The 18,878-nt window shown below is 44.1% G+C and overlaps 1 protein-coding gene across 5 annotated transcripts in view; it reads right to left on the bottom strand.

Annotated features, from left to right (window-relative positions):
• Positions 1-564: 564 nt before the first annotated feature.
• The window catches only part of SOBP (sine oculis binding protein homolog), a 155,592-nt gene continuing 137,278 nt past the window's right edge, over positions 565-18,878 (bottom strand). For 4 of the 5 annotated variants that reach the window (XR_011522580.1, XM_070559181.1, XM_070559182.1 and 1 more), the window contains one exon: positions 565-2,485. The gene's annotated coding sequence lies outside the window, so the exon portion shown is untranslated. The remainder of the gene's footprint in view (positions 2,486-18,878) is intronic. The other variant, XR_011522581.1, reaches the window with a different exon arrangement.

The raw sequence follows: 18,878 nt of genomic DNA, 5'->3' as shown, positions 1-18,878 counted from the left end.
ATGTAGAACAAGAGGACTAGACTAGATCTACATTGACTAGAGCCAGGTATTAATGTACTTTCTACCTTAGAAACTTTCTGATGTTTAATTCAGGTACCAAAAAAAATCCAGATTGACCCCTCCCATTCATACAAACCACCTCCAAGTAGATGCGACTGATCGGAGGGGAACCCACGAGCGAAGTTTGCATCCACTGTGCGGTGCTTCTTGAGCCTTAGATCCAAACCCTTGGAGCCAAAAAAGACCGGGACTTAGAGAGAATTCGGGAAGGGACAACACAGTCTACAGGCCCAGGAACCGGCTCTACACGCAGTGTGTGTTGTCAACAATGGACGTGGTGGGGAAGCAGACCCTGGAACACACGTGTGGGCTCTTGTTCACAGAGCAGCATGATCCACAGCAGGTTGGGAAGGGCCAGTGTCACCCCAATATCTCAACATCTTTTAAAACGTACTTACTTTATTTCTAAAAATTTTTCCCTGGGGGAAAGAAGTGAACATCTGTAACAAGGAACATAACAACAATAGTCGTAATAATGAGAAAAGCAAAATCAGCACATGTAAGTGCATTTTTTTTTCTTAGAGATTTATTTTCGTTTGATGAATCTGACACCGGTCAGGGAGAGAGGAGAATGTGGGGGAGCCCAGCATGGAAATGAGCACCCGGAGGAGGGGTGCAGCTTCCTGCGCGGGGACTCGGTGTTGGGGTGGGTTGGTTGGTTGGTGGAATTTGTTGCCGGAAGTTTTCCTTTTGTTTACGTTTATAAATCTCTCCCCGGGCTTGCGAGCTTCCCCTCCCTCCCCTCCCTTCCCCTGCCCCCCAATTTCATTTTTAAAAAGCGAGCTCGCTCGCCAGGTGTGTCCCCCAAGCTCTCACAGCTCTAATAAATAAGGAGCACCTGTAAAACAGTAGCTTGACTTGTTAAGTGACTCTGTACAAAGGAGAATATAGAAATACAGTATGTACACCGCATCCACGGCCCCGGGGGCTCTAAGGCCGGCGCGACACCGTCCCAGCCTCACCCGCCGCTGCCCACCACCCCTCCTGCTGCCGGCTCAGCGGCCCTGTGGGCAGGGGGCACCTGGACCCCTCCAGAGGGAACAATTGCTTTATTTGAGTTAGTAAACAGATACACTGAATCACAAGGTGATTTGATTTTTTTTTTTTTTTAGTTTTCTTCTTTTTTTGGATTTTTTTCTTATTTTTTCTCTTTTTTTTTTTTTTTCTGTACTCATCAGAATGGGATACTCCACGACTGTCTCACCGACTCAGTGCCAGTACACATGCTCTAGAGGACTTCTGGACTCGCAGCTACAACTGTACAAGTGCACACAAGAAAATCTACCCTGTTATCCTCCACCCACTGATTGAGGATCCAATTGCACATTTCTCTTAACCATGACAGGAGAAAGCAAACAGTGAAACAGAATCATGGGTGATCTTTCTCACTTTCCCTCTTGTTTTCATTGGTTTGTCCATACCATTCTAATTATCATGAAAGGGCTCTGCGTATAGAGAGATTGCTTCACTGACTTCCTGGATCACCGAAAACCATCAGGGTTGAAATTTCATCCAAGTCTTTCGTGACGCCCAGCAAATATTCCCTCTCGGATTATTTTACACCTAGAGGGCATTTTGGTCTTCAGTTCAACACTCTTGCTCTGTTCCCAAATGGGGCGCTATTTAGGGGAATTTAAAGAGAAAGCTGAGAAGAATAAACATTTACCGAGTTCTCTTGGCATTCAGTCTCTGAAAAACCACAGTATAAACTATTCATGCTGCTTCTTACATCTGTCAAATCGAAAATTAAAAGCCATAAAAGTGTAACACTGAAAATATGGCATTAAAAAGGATAAAGGTGGCCTTTGTAAAAATAACAAGAAAAGTATATTAGCCAATAAAATATTCTAACTCTTCATTTAAAAGTGCATCCTGGGCAGGACAGAGATGAATCTGAAGCGTTGGGACTCCAGTATGATCCCTCTCCGCCGTCAAAACGTGGACAGTATAGGTCCAAAACCGTACAATGCAAATCACAATTCTTAGTGTAGCAGCAAAACCACAGCAGTTTTTAAAAAGATTAAAAAAAGATTTTTGTTTTCAAATCCATATCATCTTCCAGCCTCACCCTCTGAGCCTGGAAGATGGAGCGGGGAGAATACCTACATTGGTCCTTGTGGCTTGTTGGTGTTTTGTTTTTTTAAAACCAGGGGCGAAATCCCTAAGTTCCTCTGGGAGAAGCAGAGATGGTGGCAGCAGGAAGGCTGGGCCCGCTTGGTGGGTCCAAGACGTGCTGGCTTCTCTGGGCTAGAGGCCACGGAGGGAGGGCTGCTTCCTCTGAGATGCTTAATGACAGGAAGCGGCTTTATTTGCTTGAGTTTTAGCCAGAGGGGGTGGTGAGCTGACCAGCTGGTGTCATTGGATGGTGTGACATGGTTTGCTCTGCGCCCTCTCTCCATGCAAGGTACCCTGTGAGTGAGCGTTCCTGGAAAAAGAGGAGAAGGGGCCTGTCAGCATCTACTGGACCAAACCAGCCCCCCCACCTCCCACGCTGGGGAGAACCCAGGCATGAGTCAGACCAGCACACTCTCCAGCCATCAGGTCAGACCTAAGATGAGTCCCTAAAATTAAGGCAGCACAGCGTGATTTCGACATGACTTTCATTCACGGTTCTGCTCAGGATGCAACCCTGCCAGCTCTGCGTGAGGAAATGAAACTCGAGTCGCTTTTTGGAATACCACAATGAGCATGGTGCACCACGCCCTCACTCAAAGACCACAACAGCATCCTTTGCGACCTGGCAACTTTCACTCTCCACGTTACTGCACGCTTAACTGGCAGAAGGTCTTCTGAGTTGCCCAAGGTCACCCCAAAGCCAGACAAGCCTGGAGCTCCAGACCTCACCCCTGTACTCCATGCCCTGGTGTTTACTGCTAAGGAGGAAAGCCAAGAGATTCACATTTTAGGACATGAAAATTTACTGTGGACACATAGACCTCTCTTCCTATGGTTTCCTATGGAGGCAACTAAGCTGGCAGAAATGCCCCTCTCTGTGGGTCTTGCTGACAAAGGTGAGCCATTCACATCTCTTCATATCCTAACCAAACAGTAGCACAGGACTGGAAGACAATAAACCAACCAGGCCTTGGAATCCCAGGGCAGATGTTCTAAACAGGATTGTTCACCTGGGGAATGCCCACCCCAACTCCACCACCACCGTTAGGCTCTGCTTCTCCACCCCTACGGGCTTATTCCATTTGCTGCTAGTCCCTTGGTTTGAAACATAACCTCCTAAGGACACTCAGTCACTCCCAGTAAGGAGCCACTTAGAAGTTTGCCAACCAACGGGGAAGTCCCTGAGGTCTGGGGCTGTGTCCGTTTTGCTCACGTCTCTATGCCCAGCTCCTAGTTCAGCTCGACACACGTTTGTCAAATGAATGAGGGTCAAGCGGCTCTGGTCCTCCATGCCCCAAAATAGTACCTTTTTTTTCCTGCCAATAACTGGGGATGTCAGGAATGTGAATGGGTAAAATTTGGCTAACGTGAGGTGGTGACAGAGGACTCATAAACATCTTTACAACTGTTGAGATTATTCCTAGAACAATGAACAAATAACTTCAGGGAGGTGATAGAATTTAGAACTTGAAGGGACCCCAGAGATAATATACTACAATTTCTTCATTTTATAGATGAAGAAATGGAGGCCACAAAGAGACTTGGAAACTTGCTCAGAGTGTCTGTAGCATGAATTTAGCACAAGTGTGAGGAGGTCAAAATGCCCGAGGGGAGGACGAAGTCCAAGCTTGTGCTTTGAACCCGGCTATCCAAATCCTGGTGTTAATGGTAACAATCACGATCAGCCAAAAACAAGGTTTGAAAAATCTGAATGTGCATGACAGGAAATGCCTGAGTTCCCCAAATCACATTAAATCACCAGATCTGTGTGCATTTAATATGTATATTAAATAACCAAAGTGAAAATGCAAAACACCACAAATATGCAGTGGGGGTGGAATTACAAGGCCATGGAAACCTTTTCATTTGGCATGGTCAGATCTGGAAACGCGGATATTTATCTCTGAATAAAGAGCTCACTTTAATTTCTTTCTTTCTCTTTCTTTCTCTCTCACTTTCTCTCTTTCTTTCTTCCCTCCCTTCCTTTCTTCCTTCTTTCCTTTCTTTTTTTGAGAATGAGGGACAATGGCGAGAGGGACACAGAAACAAAAACACCAAGAGCCACCAAATGTGAAGTCACAAAGGACCAGGAAGCAGCCTCAGAAATGACAAATGGATCCAAAGACACCAGCGTAGCATCTACTGTAGATGATTCTTTTTCGTGTAGGGAGCACAGCCTGAAACTTGCTGTGGAGGAAGGGAACCCGTCCCCACCTCTGGGCTTGAGACCAAGAGTGACCAAATCTTATAGTCAGAGGGGGCCTCTGAATTCTTTCTTTCTAAAGGAAAAGAAAAAAAAAAAGGTGTTTAATGCTTTCTTCCAGCGACTGGAAAACACCACCATTTTGAATTCCTTCCTTAAGATTGCTGCCACTGCTTTTGAGTGATGTAGCTTTTTCCTCTAATGTAACCATGACCCAAAAATGTGAAATATTTCTCAAATAAATTTCCTTATGTTCAAATCACCTTTGGACAAAGGCCAAACATGGACAGCATCGGCCTACTTGGAGAAAATTTCAAGGCTTTCATAAGGGACTGGGGAAACGGGATTATAATGAGAGCCATTCTGGAAGCTTAACTACAGCGTTTGCCATCCCAAACACTATAATAATCATTATTATTCGCTGGTATCTATTATTGTCTGGTAAATAATATGTGTTTTCCCCCAAAGTTCTAAAGGATGCAGCTGTACCACACGCTATTTTTTGCAGCCCCATTCCTGCTGCCTCCAGAAGCCTCCTCACACCAAGCTTATTTTAAGAGAATGGCAAAGTAGACAATTTGTGCTGTTTCCTTCCCTCTCACCACACACTTGCCGAGGCCGGGACACCCACAAAGGCCAGATGGTGGCAGTACAAATCCCTTTCTACCAGTTGAGGAGGGGGTGGTCCTGAAGTTATCTTCATTTGTTCTTCTGGCTCTGCCTAGTACAGGGCAGCCCCCCTGTTGGTGACACAGGAGTAGACTCTGGAATCAATGAGACTACGGAACCAAGCTCGGGCTTCACTTTCCTGATAGTTACTGGTATGTGAGGTACAGAACTCAAGAGTGGGGAGGAAGCAAGCTTGGAGTTTTAGAAAGTGATCACGGCAGGAAGTTCCAAAGCCGGAGCCCCTTCCTACTTTGCCCTTGCCAAGCATGGGGATCTTAGGGAAAATCCATCCTCTCTGTCTGAATTTCTTGCTCTGAGTGAAAAGGAAATTACTACCAAAAGTGAGACAGATGTGAGTTACAGCCCAATGTGACCCCTAACTAGCAGTGTGACCTTGGACCTATTCTATAACCTCCCTAAGCCTTGATCCCTCCTATGAAATGGGGGCCTGGGTTAGATTTTCTATTATATCTTCCATCTTTCATATTCTGTGATTGTAGGATCTCTGGACCAAAACAAGTATCTAGGATTATAAACTTGAGCAGTTGAATATTAATCTGTTATCAGTGTATGAGAAAGACTATTAATTTCTGGACCTCAAAGTCTGAAGTTTCAGAAAGAGTCTCCTTCTCTCTCTTAATACACACCACACACACACACACACACACACACACACATTCTCAGCACTGGCAGAGATTTCTGGAATGTCCCTTAATGCAGGGGGTTCTGGGAAAGTGGCAATATTTGCACCTCACATTCAGGTTTTCTTCTGAATCGGGGGTTTGTCTGAAAGCAGGACAAGCCAGGGCCCTGTGACATGGAACATCACACACACACAGCCCATCCTGTATACCGTGGATGTACCGTGTATGAAGACCGGCTGCATAACGCATGGTCTCCAGGGGGCATGTATGGCCAGGTGTCTTCAGAATTCCAGGCCCACCTGTCCCTTTTGGCCAGAGCAATGAAGTGTCTTCCTCATGGAATCATAACTGCACACCAAATGCACTGAGAGAGCCACTGTCCACCTGACACTTCCTTTTCATCACAAAAGCATGGCTAAGAGTGAGTGAGTTACTCATTCTCCTTTATCACACAAGAATTTTCAGAGAATTACAGAGAGCAAAAATGTGCCTGAGTACTAATAAATTCTTTCAATGTTGATACTGTCAAAATATGGTCATTCTCACCTTTTCTTCTTGGCCTGTACAGCCTAAGACTTACGCTGATAGCATTTAAAAGGAAATTTTACAATTTCCAGGCAACCATTCCCCAAAGAAAATGTGTGTCCAGAGAAAAATGTCTGTCTTATTCTACATCCCAACATTTCCAAGCTAGTCCCTCCGTGGTGTGAGTCCACCTCTACCAGGAAGCCTGCCTCGATTAATCTAAACCATTTTCCAAACTTTTATTCCTCTTTCCTTCCTTACGTACCTATGTTATTAGCATAACCAAAATCCTATAATCCTGTAGTCCTGTCTTACCTGGTTAGAAGGCAAGCTCCTCGTGACTGTCATATTTATTCCCATGAGTCTAAAATCTGGTGGCATCAACTCTATAATGTGCAAGAAATGCCTGTTGCCAAACCGACTTGCCTTTGTCCAATAACCCAGGTCGCACTAATGATGCCACTCACTCAAGCATGTTGGCCCATCACTTATCATGGTTAAATACAGCCATTACACTCTGGCTTTGGCCACGCTGTTTATCTGGGACAATAACGAGTCCCCAAGGACTGGACTGCTCTCAGGTAGCCACAGCTATTCTGGGACACTCACAAGGGTACAGCCCCGCGGTCAATGAACAGAGCCACCTGCAGCAGCTGATAAACCCAGGTGTGATGCCAGATAGTGGTCTCTGCACCAAGCTTATCCCAGAAAGGGCTACGCTTGGAGAGGTTTTGCCAAGAAAATGGTTCCCTCTCTCCCCCGTCAACCACTGCTTCATGAAGAGCTTTGAAATGGCTTTTATCGAGTTGGAAACGGTTTTCATTAATGAAGTGGAGGGCATCTCTTTCCTTATAGCTCACTAACTGATGAAAGCAATTTAAAAAATCCTTTTTCCTTTTTAGTGCGATTGTGATGGGAAATAACCCAGGGTGAGGACAGGGGTGTGGGGGCCTGGGGTGAGCTTCAGCTCAGCTCAGTGCTGGCTCTGGTCTGAATCACAACTTCGTCACCACTGAGCTGTTCACTCCTTGGCTTTGACAAGCTAAGGCCCATGTATATTTAAAAGAAAAAAAATTAAACCAAACCTAAGAACTTGAATTTTTTTTAAATAATTTTCTTCTTTAGCAGTATCTCTTATTTTACTCTTTAATCTATAAAAATCACAACCATACAAGACCCCCTACTGAGATAACTCCATCTTTAATTCTTTGTTTCAGAAATTAAAATTCTGGTTTTCTTTGCTTAGCTGGGTCTAGGAGTTAAATGGGTAGACAGGCCTGTTTATTCTTATAAGGAGTCACTGCTGTTTCTGGCTGACCTCAGAAAGTTCCTGGGGGACCAAGAACGCTGAACCGGGGAACCCCCTCTTGTGCACCCACAAAGGCCTTATCTTCACCCTGGACAACTGATCCTCTTTAACTACTTCCAGTCCTTTCTGGAACCTGGGAGTTTAGGCAAAGCAAATGACTCTATCTCTGGCTTTTTTCTAAAAGCAGGCGGGGACTCGTGACTCACAGTGCACATTTGTACCAACACACTGGAGCAGGGAGCTACATCCATTCACAAAAGAGAAAAATAAAATAAAGAAGAATTACCTGATCCAGCTAATATTCTGCAGGAAACTTTGAAGAAGAGCCTAGAGTCCTATGCCCCTGGCTTTCAGGACCAAGCACTTTCCATTACGGTTTGAGAAAGCCGTAGTGTTTTCAAAGAAAGGAGTCAAATTTTATTGAGCACCTACTTTATGTCAAGTATTGCACTAGAAACTTTCATATAGTTCCTTCACTTGAAAACTGGTATATCTTATATACTGACTTCACTTATACACTTATTTCATTGAAACAACAATGCTTCTAAAGTTTATTATTGTCTCCATTTTACAGATGAGGAAACTTTCCTAGGAAGGTTAAAGAACCTACTTGCTCAAGGTCACTGCTAGAAAGGGGCAAAGCTGGACTAAAATCCAGCTCCTACGACTCTAATGTTACACCCCCTGCAGGGAGTGCTGCCCCCAATCCAGGTTTCATCGCTCACCTTCCTTACCCTGACAGGTGGGGTTTACGATATCAGAGCTGTGAGGGGCCTTAGAGACATACATAGTCCAGCTCCCTTGCTTTGCAAACAAGAACTCTGAGAAGTTATTTGATAAAAATTACTAATTGCATTTCCATTCAAGTCCTATTCAATACATCAACTAGCCGACGCTGATTCACACCTTCCAAAAATTCTGCCTTGGACAAAAAAAGGTAGATGTTTATTGTATTAAGATTGAGTTTGTTATTTCTCTATATTATCTGAATACAGGCCTTCTAGGTATTAAAAACAAACAAAAGAACCTAGAGAAAAAAGCAGCTTTATGTGGCAAGTAGCTATGGTCTATGGATCAAGAGATTTTAAGATTTTTAGATGAGATCCAAAAAAAGAGGTCTTTATGACACTTTATTATTTTTTTTACAATCAGCCCATTAGCAGAGAGAGAGAGAGAGGGAGAGAGACAGGCTCCATATTCATGGAAATTTCACTGTAAGAAATAACAACAAGAATACTGTCCCCCTGCCCCCACCCCAAACAGCCAAGGAGATGGGGAGCGTGGTTAATAATCGCTTTTCTGCAACCCTTCAACCCTTCAGCCCCAGGTATTCAGGTACAACCTATTTCGTCTCTGAAATCAGCTGCCCAACATGAGGAAGCGATGCTGTGGGTGGCAAAAATATGACTCTGGTCCTTGGCACAGGGCTTGTAACTCAAGCAGCTTTGGTCGTATCCCGTGTCCCACTGAGGGGAAAGGCAGATGAGAACTCAGGTTCTAATCCTAGCTGAGCCACGCTGTGACCTTGAGCATTCGCTCTGTTTGTCCCAGTCTCTACTTGTAAAAGTGGAACCAGACATCTTATGACAATTTCTGGAACAACAGCATGGAAGTGTTTCATTACCTTACATGACACATTTGAGCGAAGAAGTTCTGGGCTGCAGGGGCCACCATGACAATTCTTATACTAAGGACCTACTATGTGCCAGGTACCTCCTGGACATTTTAACTTATGTTATTTACACTGGAGCCTGACAACTCTATTACTAAGTAGGGGTATTAGCTTCGTTTTTTTCTATACAAGATATGCTCAGTGGTTTTATGTGGAAACTCTGGAGCCAGACTGCCAGTTAAATCCCAGTGCTGCCATTTAATGGCCAATGACTCTCGGTAGGAGATTAACCTCTCCGTGCCTCAGTTTCTCCATCTGTAAAATAAGTTTAATAATGGTGTCCCATTGGGTTGTTGTGGGCATGTAGCACTTGGAACACTGCCTACATAGGAAAAGTGCTCAATAAGTACTAGCTGTTACCATTATTTAATGAGAAGATTCAGGCACAGAGAGGTTATAAAAGTTTTCCAAACTCCCAGCTGGAAAGCAACATAGCTGGTTTTCAAATCAAAGCAGGCCTCACTCCAGCCCTGTGCTCTTCTCCCAGGCATTACAGCCTTTCTAACAGGACAGTAACTGCCATTTCTAGGGCACCAATGATGCGCCACACTCTACGTATGTTTTCTTACCTATCCTTCACAGCACTGTTACTATTACTCATGAAAATACTAATAGCTCAGAGGTTGAGTCACTTCTTCCCTCATCTAGGAAATGGCTCTGGCAGGATCTGAACCCAGGCCGGCCCAACCCCAAAGCAGATGTTCTTATCCACGAAACCACAGTGACACCTTCCTTCACTCCTGGGAGCCCACTGATGCCACATGTGGAAGCTTCAGAAGGTCTATGGCCTAGGAAGTTAAAAAAGATGAAAGAACATCTCCAAAAGTTGCCAAACTCCCCTAAAAGGACCTGCAGGCTGTGGGAGGATCTGACTTAGATTCTGTGAAAATCTCTGAAGGTGTCTGGGGGAAAGCAAGACACCCAGGCCTCAAGGCTGCTCTTCAGGCCAAGGACAGAGCGTTTGGGCATCACTGTGGCCACTGTCCAGTCTCCGTGTCCATCATAAGGGAAGTCCTCTGCCAGGAGAGCCACTGCCTGCCTCTGTGCACCCACTAGGCGACAGCCGGCAGCCCGCACCACTCCCTGCCCTGCTGGCCTAAGGCTCGGAGCAGCTGGTCAGAAGGGCGGAGCCCATTTCCACGGCAATCTGGGGCCTGGCCAGCACCCTCCTTGACTGGGCTTTGTGAGGTTTCCTTTCCTGGTGTGCTATGAAGCCTCCTTAGGCCTACTCTGGGCCCAAAGAAAGGAGTTCTTCTTCCCACTGCATGGCTACAGTGGCTTTCCATACTTAAGACATAGATATAGCAGTGTCTGCCCCTCACACTGTAGTGATAACATACTGCAATGTTTAGAATCAACCGCTGGTACTTAGCCTGTCATCAGGATGCAGCCATCAGCTTTAGCGAGGCCAGTCTTACTTCCTCTCAGTCTACAAACAGCTGCTAAAGTAATTTTCCTCAAACCCAGATTTCATCCTGTCACTGCTCTGCTCAAGGTCGTGGTGACGCTGCCTAATGTATAGAGTACAAATCCCACAACCTCCTGCTCCACTACCACCTTTCTCCTCCAGCCTCCTGCTCCTCTCCTTCTGCAGTCAAGCCCTCTGCTGCAGCCAAGGCAAGGGCAAGGTCATCCCTAACGTGGCTTTGCTCTTTGCCTCTGCAGCTTGGGCCATCCAATTGCACTCCTTATTCCTCCACTCCTGACTGCCAGTCCACGTCCCTCCCCGGTTTTAGGATCTAACTCCAAATTCATCTGCTTTATGGAATGCTATCAGCCTAACGCCACTGGCTAGTCGTCTCTTCAGACTCTTCTCATTCATTTGCTCAACAAATACTTGCGAGCTTGTTCTGCCAGCTCCCAAGCTAGGTGCTCAGTTACAAGGGAGAGTGACCCGCCCCCAGTCCCTGCCCTCGCTGAAGCCGGCCGGCCAGCACAGGCTTTTGTACTGTATCACATCAGTTTGCAGATTCCGCATATTGCTTGTAAAAGTGACCTCGTTATTTTGTTATTTCGTGTCTCTCTCAAGGTTATTAGCACCTCAAAACAACTCAAGGACCCCTGCCACAACCTCTCCCTTTTTTTTCTTTTCTCTTCCTTCCTTCCTTGCATCTTTCCTTTCTTCCTCCCTCCCTCTTTCCTTCCTTCCTTTCTCCTTCCTTTCTTCCCTTGTTTTTTCCTTCCTTCCTTCTTCTCTTCCTCCCTTCCTTCTTCCTCCCTCCCTTCCTCTTTCTTCCTTTCCTCCTTCCTTTCTCCTTTCTTCCTTCCTCCTTCCTTCCTGATATCACCTAATAACAGTGTCCTTGCAGGAAGTCAATGTTAGATTTTGTTAGTTAAAATTGGATACGTTTTACCCCCTAGAGAAATAAATGACGACCATCTCTGAACCATGAATAAGTGAAAGCGACTGCCCCCCTCTGTTTGGATATGATTAGGAATTTATTAAGTTTTGCAGAATGTGATATATTAATTAAATATAAATTAAGAACTCCAAACATAGGATTTTTAATAAGTTATTATTTCTGTGCATAGGCCACACACACACAGCTGAGACACAGAACAAGTTGATCAGACGATCAGACGGTGAGGAGTGCTGTCGAAATCAGAACCCTCAACCGAAATCAGAAACTTCATTTGTACGTTCATAATGTTTTCCCACAAAAACTTTTTCATAGGTTTTCAATTAGCATCTGGGATTCATGTTGTTCAAACCTTGATTTGAAAATAGACATTAAGTCCCATGTTTATGATGCCATTGTATTAGATGAGAGGATGGAGGGACCTGGATGTATTTTTGGTTTGGCAAATTGTAGAACTATTTTTTCAAACTTCTGGGGTTTGGCTAAAACCAAAACTTATTTTGCCAAGCACTGTGGCCTTAATTTTTAAACCCATGTGTATTTTAAAAGAAATTCAATCTATATGTTTCTGACTCATTTACACTTAACTCATGAAAACGCTGCTTGGTACAAGCGATTAGATGTCCAAGCAGGTTTATGAGCCCTTCTAAGCCTTCTTTTCCCCCATTCTTCCCAGAAAGTTGTATTTTGCCAGCCATAAAAGAGTGTGAGCCCCAGAGGTCTGTGGTCAGTTTGAAATTTATAACCTCCGAAGCTTAAATGGATTCTGAATTTGGAAAAAGTGTTTTTTCCTCTCCTCTCTTTCACATTAAGTGCACGAACAGACTCCCTATGGTAAAGCCACGGTCCTACGTCTTAGTTCCCAAGACGGCTGAAGGTGAATAGTAAGAATTCAATCTAGCCACCAATAAGTTGTCCCTAAGACATTTCGGAGGAACAATGTGACACTTTAAGTTTAAGGTGGACACAGATCCAGATCCAACACCCTAATGGAAAGTTTTACTAATTACTCAGGATAAGAAAAAGAGGTGGGACTCAGCGTGATTCAAGTTGGACATTTTACTTTTGGGGGACTGGGTAATTTTTTTTTTAATCACAGACAACCAACCCTGTTTATGAGTTTTTATACATTTTTTAAATAAGCTGAAATCTACTAAAAACATCACTTGAATTAAAACCAGAAAAGCAGGAAGAATGTGCATGCACACTGCAGTGACACCCCCCTGGTATCTTCCATATATAATGATGCTCAGATACCCCTCCAGTACAGCATTCTACTGGGAGAAAGCTTTTGGATAAAGTACTTAAAAATGGCTTATAAATATTTAAAGTATAAGCATCTAACAAATCATAATGACAAAGTTTTACATTTAACCACATGTGCTCCAAATATCTTGAAATTACTCTAAGTACGGGTTTAAAATATCAAAAGGGCTTGTTGATGGGATGCAGAACTTTGCAGAGAAACTTGAACCTGATCATTCTTGCTCCCACAACACCCAATCTGCACAATTTTTAAAGTGTGCGTGTGTAGATTTCCCTAGAAAAAGATCACGTTACAGCCTGAATTTCCAAAACAAGAGTTGAAGGACGAAATATAGGGTTTCCCCTTCTCTCACCAAATGCAGCTTAGCCACTTTGCTTCTAGATAATTTGTTATTGTAGGTTGGCTCAAATTTAAGACAGTAACATTTTAGAAACACTTGGAGAACTAAGCCAGCTGCAAGGAGGATATCATTACAAATTGAGACACATGTTGTATGGGAATACCATTCATTTTCAATACCAAAAATATGTCTGGGGAAATAGGCCATGCAAATAAGGGAGAGATACACTTTTTAATTGCATTTTTTGGGCGTTAGGTCAATGATTCGTGTCAAATAAGTCCATAAAGTGTGTTTCTCCCTCCTGTTCTTTAAATGCTATCAGTCATATTCTTACTTTCCCTTTGACCCAAAACAAAACACAGCTTGCTATCAAAGAAAGACAACAAACCAGAGGTTCAAAGGAGGAATGATGAGACAACCAGCAGCACAACCAAATATCTGAATGGGATGAGGCTGGGGAGCCTAAACAGCTTTGATTTGTTGCCGTCCTGACCCCAGGGCTACATGGAAAGGCAGTTCTGCTCTTGTGTTCCCTTCCCCCTATTCAGTTGTGCATTTGGGCAACACGCTAAAATTTCATGAGCATGTTGTTGCTTATGTCTGTAGCTCAGTCCTAAGAGCGTAAAATTAAGAGACCTCAGGGGCAACTCGACTGGTTTCCAATGTAAGAATGTTTCGAACACTCAGGAGCTAATTAAAGCATGAGAGACTAATTCCAACTTTCCGCAGTCATTATACTTTGCTCTTGCTCCAGTCTATTCACTAGAATCTTTTAAACGGCCCTTGAAATAACCTGTGTGTGTGTATTTCCCCTCCTTGTCAATGGCCTCACGTCCTCAATCCTGACCCCACCAGACTTTTTCCTCAAGCAGAAGGCTGTGAAAATCCACAAATATGGAGAAGAATTCTACAGGAGTAGTATTTAAAAACGGCATTTACTCCTTTTCCTTGAGAATGGGACCCTGTTAAATGATGCCAGCACTAAATTGTTTATCTTTTAAAGCTAATTTATTTTTCTCTGAAATGGATTCCTTTTATGCTTTTGGGGCTTAAAAAAAAAGTTTACACAGGCAGAATGCATGTCCTCAACACGTACCCACATATAAAGTGTTATGCATTCAAATTGGCATCTGAAGGATACAAAATAGTTCTGCGCAGGACAGGGGGAAGGAAAATAGAATGGCCACCCTCTGTCCCTTTGGCACAGTCTCTTTGACAAGAGAGTCTGGAAAAGGCGGAGTGTTGGGGGTGGAGGTAAGCGTTCCACTCCATGAGGTAAGTGTTCCATGCTGTAGTATACTTTGGTTCTCAAACACCTCTGCCCCTCCACAATGCTTGTCTGCACCATGGTAGGTGTAAATGATTGAACTATGATGCCCAGGCAGCCGCTCAGGCCGGTGAGGAAGTGATTCACTGGAAACCAGACAGGGAGCTTATTTTCAGTGCCCTTCTGGGCAATGGCTTGCTAATGGCTGGTCAAAGGCTTTCCCCTTTCCAAGCACACTCTCCCCAGGTGAAGAAGCATGCTAGGGAGCTAGGGAGGATGGGCAGTACTCTCAGACATGGCCACATCGACGCCCTGGGGTCTACTGAACCATGCACTTCTCAGACTCTTGCCATTCGGCTCCGTTGGCCTCAACAGCAGGGTAAAAGGTTTTTCATGGAAGGACAGGGTCTCCCTCCACAGCAGAAACTCTGAACATCCAAGTCCTGGGGAAGTGTCTAGCTTGTTTCTTTTCTCGCTTCCCTTTTCTTCTTTCACCATAGGCAGTCATAGGACATGGTAACTTGAAGAAAGCTCTACAACCTTTTGCATTTTGTCACTAAGGCAATCTTACCGAGGCAAGTGCTACATTCTGTAGCTGCAAGAGGGATTCTGCAACATTGAGTCCACAGCAAAATTTGCTAAAAATAAGTTCTAAGTTTTAAAGGAAACATAATTAATTCAGCTTCCTCAGAGTAACAAGAAAAATTCCAACTCAGATGGTGATAAGATAATCCTTCAGAGATGTAAGGCATAGTTTCTCTGAGGCCAAAATCTATGGACCTCTCCTCCCAAGAAAATGCCTCTGTGCGTGGGCACATAAAACTTTCCATGACATTCCAGGGGGGATTGCTGAAGGCCATCCAAAGACTAGTCCATGGAGCAGACTAGCTTTAGGGAGCTGCCACACGGATCCGAAGGTCTGGAGATCAGAGCCAGGACTAGGGCTGCACCTGCATGACCCGGAGAGGGAATTACTCTTTGAAGTTTGCACACTAAGCACTTCCCCTTCCTCACTCTAGTCCCAGGCCTGCTGAAGACGGAGGGTTATGGCTACATCTGAAATAAATAAATACCTAGTCACATATGTCATTTCCTATTCCATCATAATCTGATTGGAATAATATCTCAAAGCCAGATGCCTGCACATTAAAACCCTCCTTCAATCCCCTTGTCAAAAGGGTTAAAATAGACCCCGCAGCATTGAACGAGCTGTGTCTGAAGCCAAGCTTGACACTGTTCATCCCAGCAAACTCTCCTCTACAGCCTCAAATGACCACGGCAAGCGCTCTTCCAGGTCCTCACCACTCACCTGTGTGCATGATCACACCTGGTGCTTCTCGCTGGCTCTTTGAATGACCTATACCCAGAACTGGACAGCCATCTGCATCCTGACAGACGGCGAAACTTTAACATCAAGGATTATGTTGCCAATTAACTTTTCCAGCAATCAACTATTAGAACGTTAAAACTCTCAAGTCTGGCACGGGATCTGAGCACATCCCATTTGTATTGATTTTCTCTTCTCGCTGGCAATTTTTCTTCTTTTCCTTGCTTTAAAAGTAGGCACCCAGAGTAATATTTCCAAAGGATGGACTGACTTCCCAGGAAGAGCACTCTCTAATACTTCAGCAGAACAAACTAAACTGGCAGAAAGTTACCTCTCATCTGCACCCTTCTGGCTTTCCTAACGAGGTGAGCTCCCTGTCTCTGACATAGACCTTTCTGGGATTGTGGCTCCATGACCAAACTAATAATTAAACTCTAAACTCCCGAAAGCCCAAACTACAGCCCCCTCCTCGAGCTCTCCCAGAGAAAACAAAAAGTGGAAGGAACCCCTGCTGCTGAGGCTGGGAGAGCACCACGGAATTGGGGCCAGGGAACAGAGTCTCATATTTTCTTTCTGGTTTTAGAAACACATAAGAAATTTGGGAGCCACAAAGGTGGGAAGTTGTATGGACTTGTTGCTCCTCAGGAATGGAAAAATTGAGGCTGAATGGGTTACTCATGGTACACATTTTTTCCATTGATTATTTTATTTAAAGAGAATATGTCATTTCCCTGGAAAATCGAGGAGGGGGGATATTTTCTTTTGAATATCTTCAAACATTTGCAAATGGTTACTCTGAACTCCCCAGCGTACCGTAAACAAGTGTAAACTGCAGAAATTCAGAAAATGTACAAATAGAAACAGCTATCCCCCAAGCTCCAAGGCAAAGAAACGAAGGGAGTATTCCATTTATAAATGGAATTCTTTGTGGATAGAATAGTTTGGGAAATGTTTATACATTGTTTTCCTTATTATTTGGGGGGATTTTTTTTCCAGCTTACAGAAGCTGTAGAACTGGTATTTGGAGTCTCAAAAGTTGAAGATTAAAGGAAGTTTACAACCTTTTTAAAATCTTCGACTAAACTTAATTAGTTCTGCATCTAGGAAAACATCTGCCCATTGAAGTCACTTGTAGTCATATCAACAAACAAGAATGCATAAAGTCAGGTAACCAGAAACAGAATAACTTCAAAATGGAAAAAAATATAGACTATAATTTGCCAAGAACTAGCAAATACGATGACCTCTTTGAAGACAACTGTGGCTGCCTGGATTGTTGATTTCAAGACACAGTCTGCTTTGAATCTATTTAAAATGATAAAATAATAGTAACATAGTATGAGAACGGTGGGCATCGTAAAAAGAATGAAGAGTCCTTACTGAAGCTACTGACAGACTTTCCTAAGAAATAGTAATGAGCCACTAGCAAGCCCATGGAGAAATCGCTCACCTGCCCCTCACCCACTGCAACTCCGCCTTGGTTTGTTTTGGGTTTTGAATACTTCCCACTTTGGCTTTAACTCATCACCAAACAGCGGTCACTGTCAGGGCACAAAAGCCATGCAGTCCTTTATTTAACGGATGCATTTTCAATTTCCTCAACCACACGAATGGGCTGGGTTTCTGAAGGCCTAGAAGAAAAACAGCCAGCACGTGTGCACAGAAAATCAGGAAGGGCAGAGAACGTGAGTGAATTACGGCAGGTTGAGACTGCGCTGTGAAGTGACGTGGAACTACAGAGGCCAAGAGGAAACGTGATTTAGTGGAGGAGAGGCCGTTCTTCTCCCGTCTTAAATCACTTGCCTCGTCACCCCGCTGTAGCTGGCAAAGGCTGAGTGTCTCCGACTTTAGAGAAAAGCTGTAATTTCTTGGGGGACCCATCATAAAAAGAACTCTCCAATCTCGAGGGGCTCTGGGCAATTTTGTCATTGCATCTTCTGAAATTGGCTGAAGCCAGGTTAATATTTCTAGTAACAACTCTGGTCCACACACAAGACCCTTGCCTGACTCTTTATTCAGAAACATATATCATCCAAATAGCCATCATACATTTCATGCTTTTATGTTCTTTTGGCCCCATGCTACTTATGGACTCGTGGCACTATTCCTGACCTGGTCACTTCTCACTCCAGTAATAGTAATGAAATCTTGCACACCACCCATTTTTCCTTTAATGTTGTTTGAATGAGCGATATTAGAATGTGTTTAAAATTACAATTTCCAGCTTTCTAAAGGCCATCAGTTTTTTTGTCCCACATCTTCCCATTACTTGCTGCTTTGTCAACCTTACTCACTGCTTTGTCAACCAGATTAAATTACTCTGGTGGAGAAAACAGGGGCATTTTCAACTGAGGTGACTAGGAGAAGACTGGAGCCATCTGTCTTTGGACAGCAGAACTTGTAAATGTAAAACCAAGAAGGAATGGTGAACTGAATTTTAGTGTTTTGCTGCTACTGGCAAAGACATCAGTGGAAAAGGAAACCCCAAACTACGGCGGCTGAGAAACCCTTCTCGTACCACGAGACAAGCCCCCTCGCTCTGGCTCAGTGCTTCCCAAGCAAACTTCCGGCTATGAGTTAGGCAGGCGCCCATGTAAACATGCTGACTTAGAGACAACCATCTCCACGCCACATCCAGTGCTCTGGTCCACACTTACATTTCCCACTGTGGAGTAATGGGTTGGTATTCTAGGTTTGCTGTTGTTGTTGCCGGAAAAACAAGAAATGAACACTGTCTACACACTTAGAGAAGTTGGTAGGTAGGCTTGGTTTTTCTCTAGGAACTTCCCCAAAGACAACCGAGTTGGATAAAAGAATTTTATCACATAGTGTAACAAAGGGACCAGTTTGCCTATTCTCCTACGGTGGTCTAAAGAAAATGCAGCTCTTGAGGCAGACAGCCTGGATTTGAATCTCGACTCTGCTAACTTGGTGACCTTGGGCAAGTCACTTGTCTTAGCTTCCTCATCAGTAAAATGAAAATAATAATAATTGTATGGATCCAGATCCAAATAAATACTACCAAAAAAACTTAGAAGAGACCTGCACATATAAACATGAGCAACTCTTCTTCCTAAGGCCCGCCTCTCCTGCCCAGGCCTCCCTCCGCCCTGGTTTATC

The sequence above is a fragment of the Equus przewalskii genome, chromosome 9, assembly GCF_037783145.1.
Source record: "Equus przewalskii isolate Varuska chromosome 9, EquPr2, whole genome shotgun sequence".
Classification (NCBI taxonomy): Eukaryota; Metazoa; Chordata; class Mammalia; order Perissodactyla; family Equidae; genus Equus; species Equus przewalskii.
Note: the sequence above shows the minus strand (reverse complement) of the source record. Positions and strands in the feature narration are given on the sequence as shown.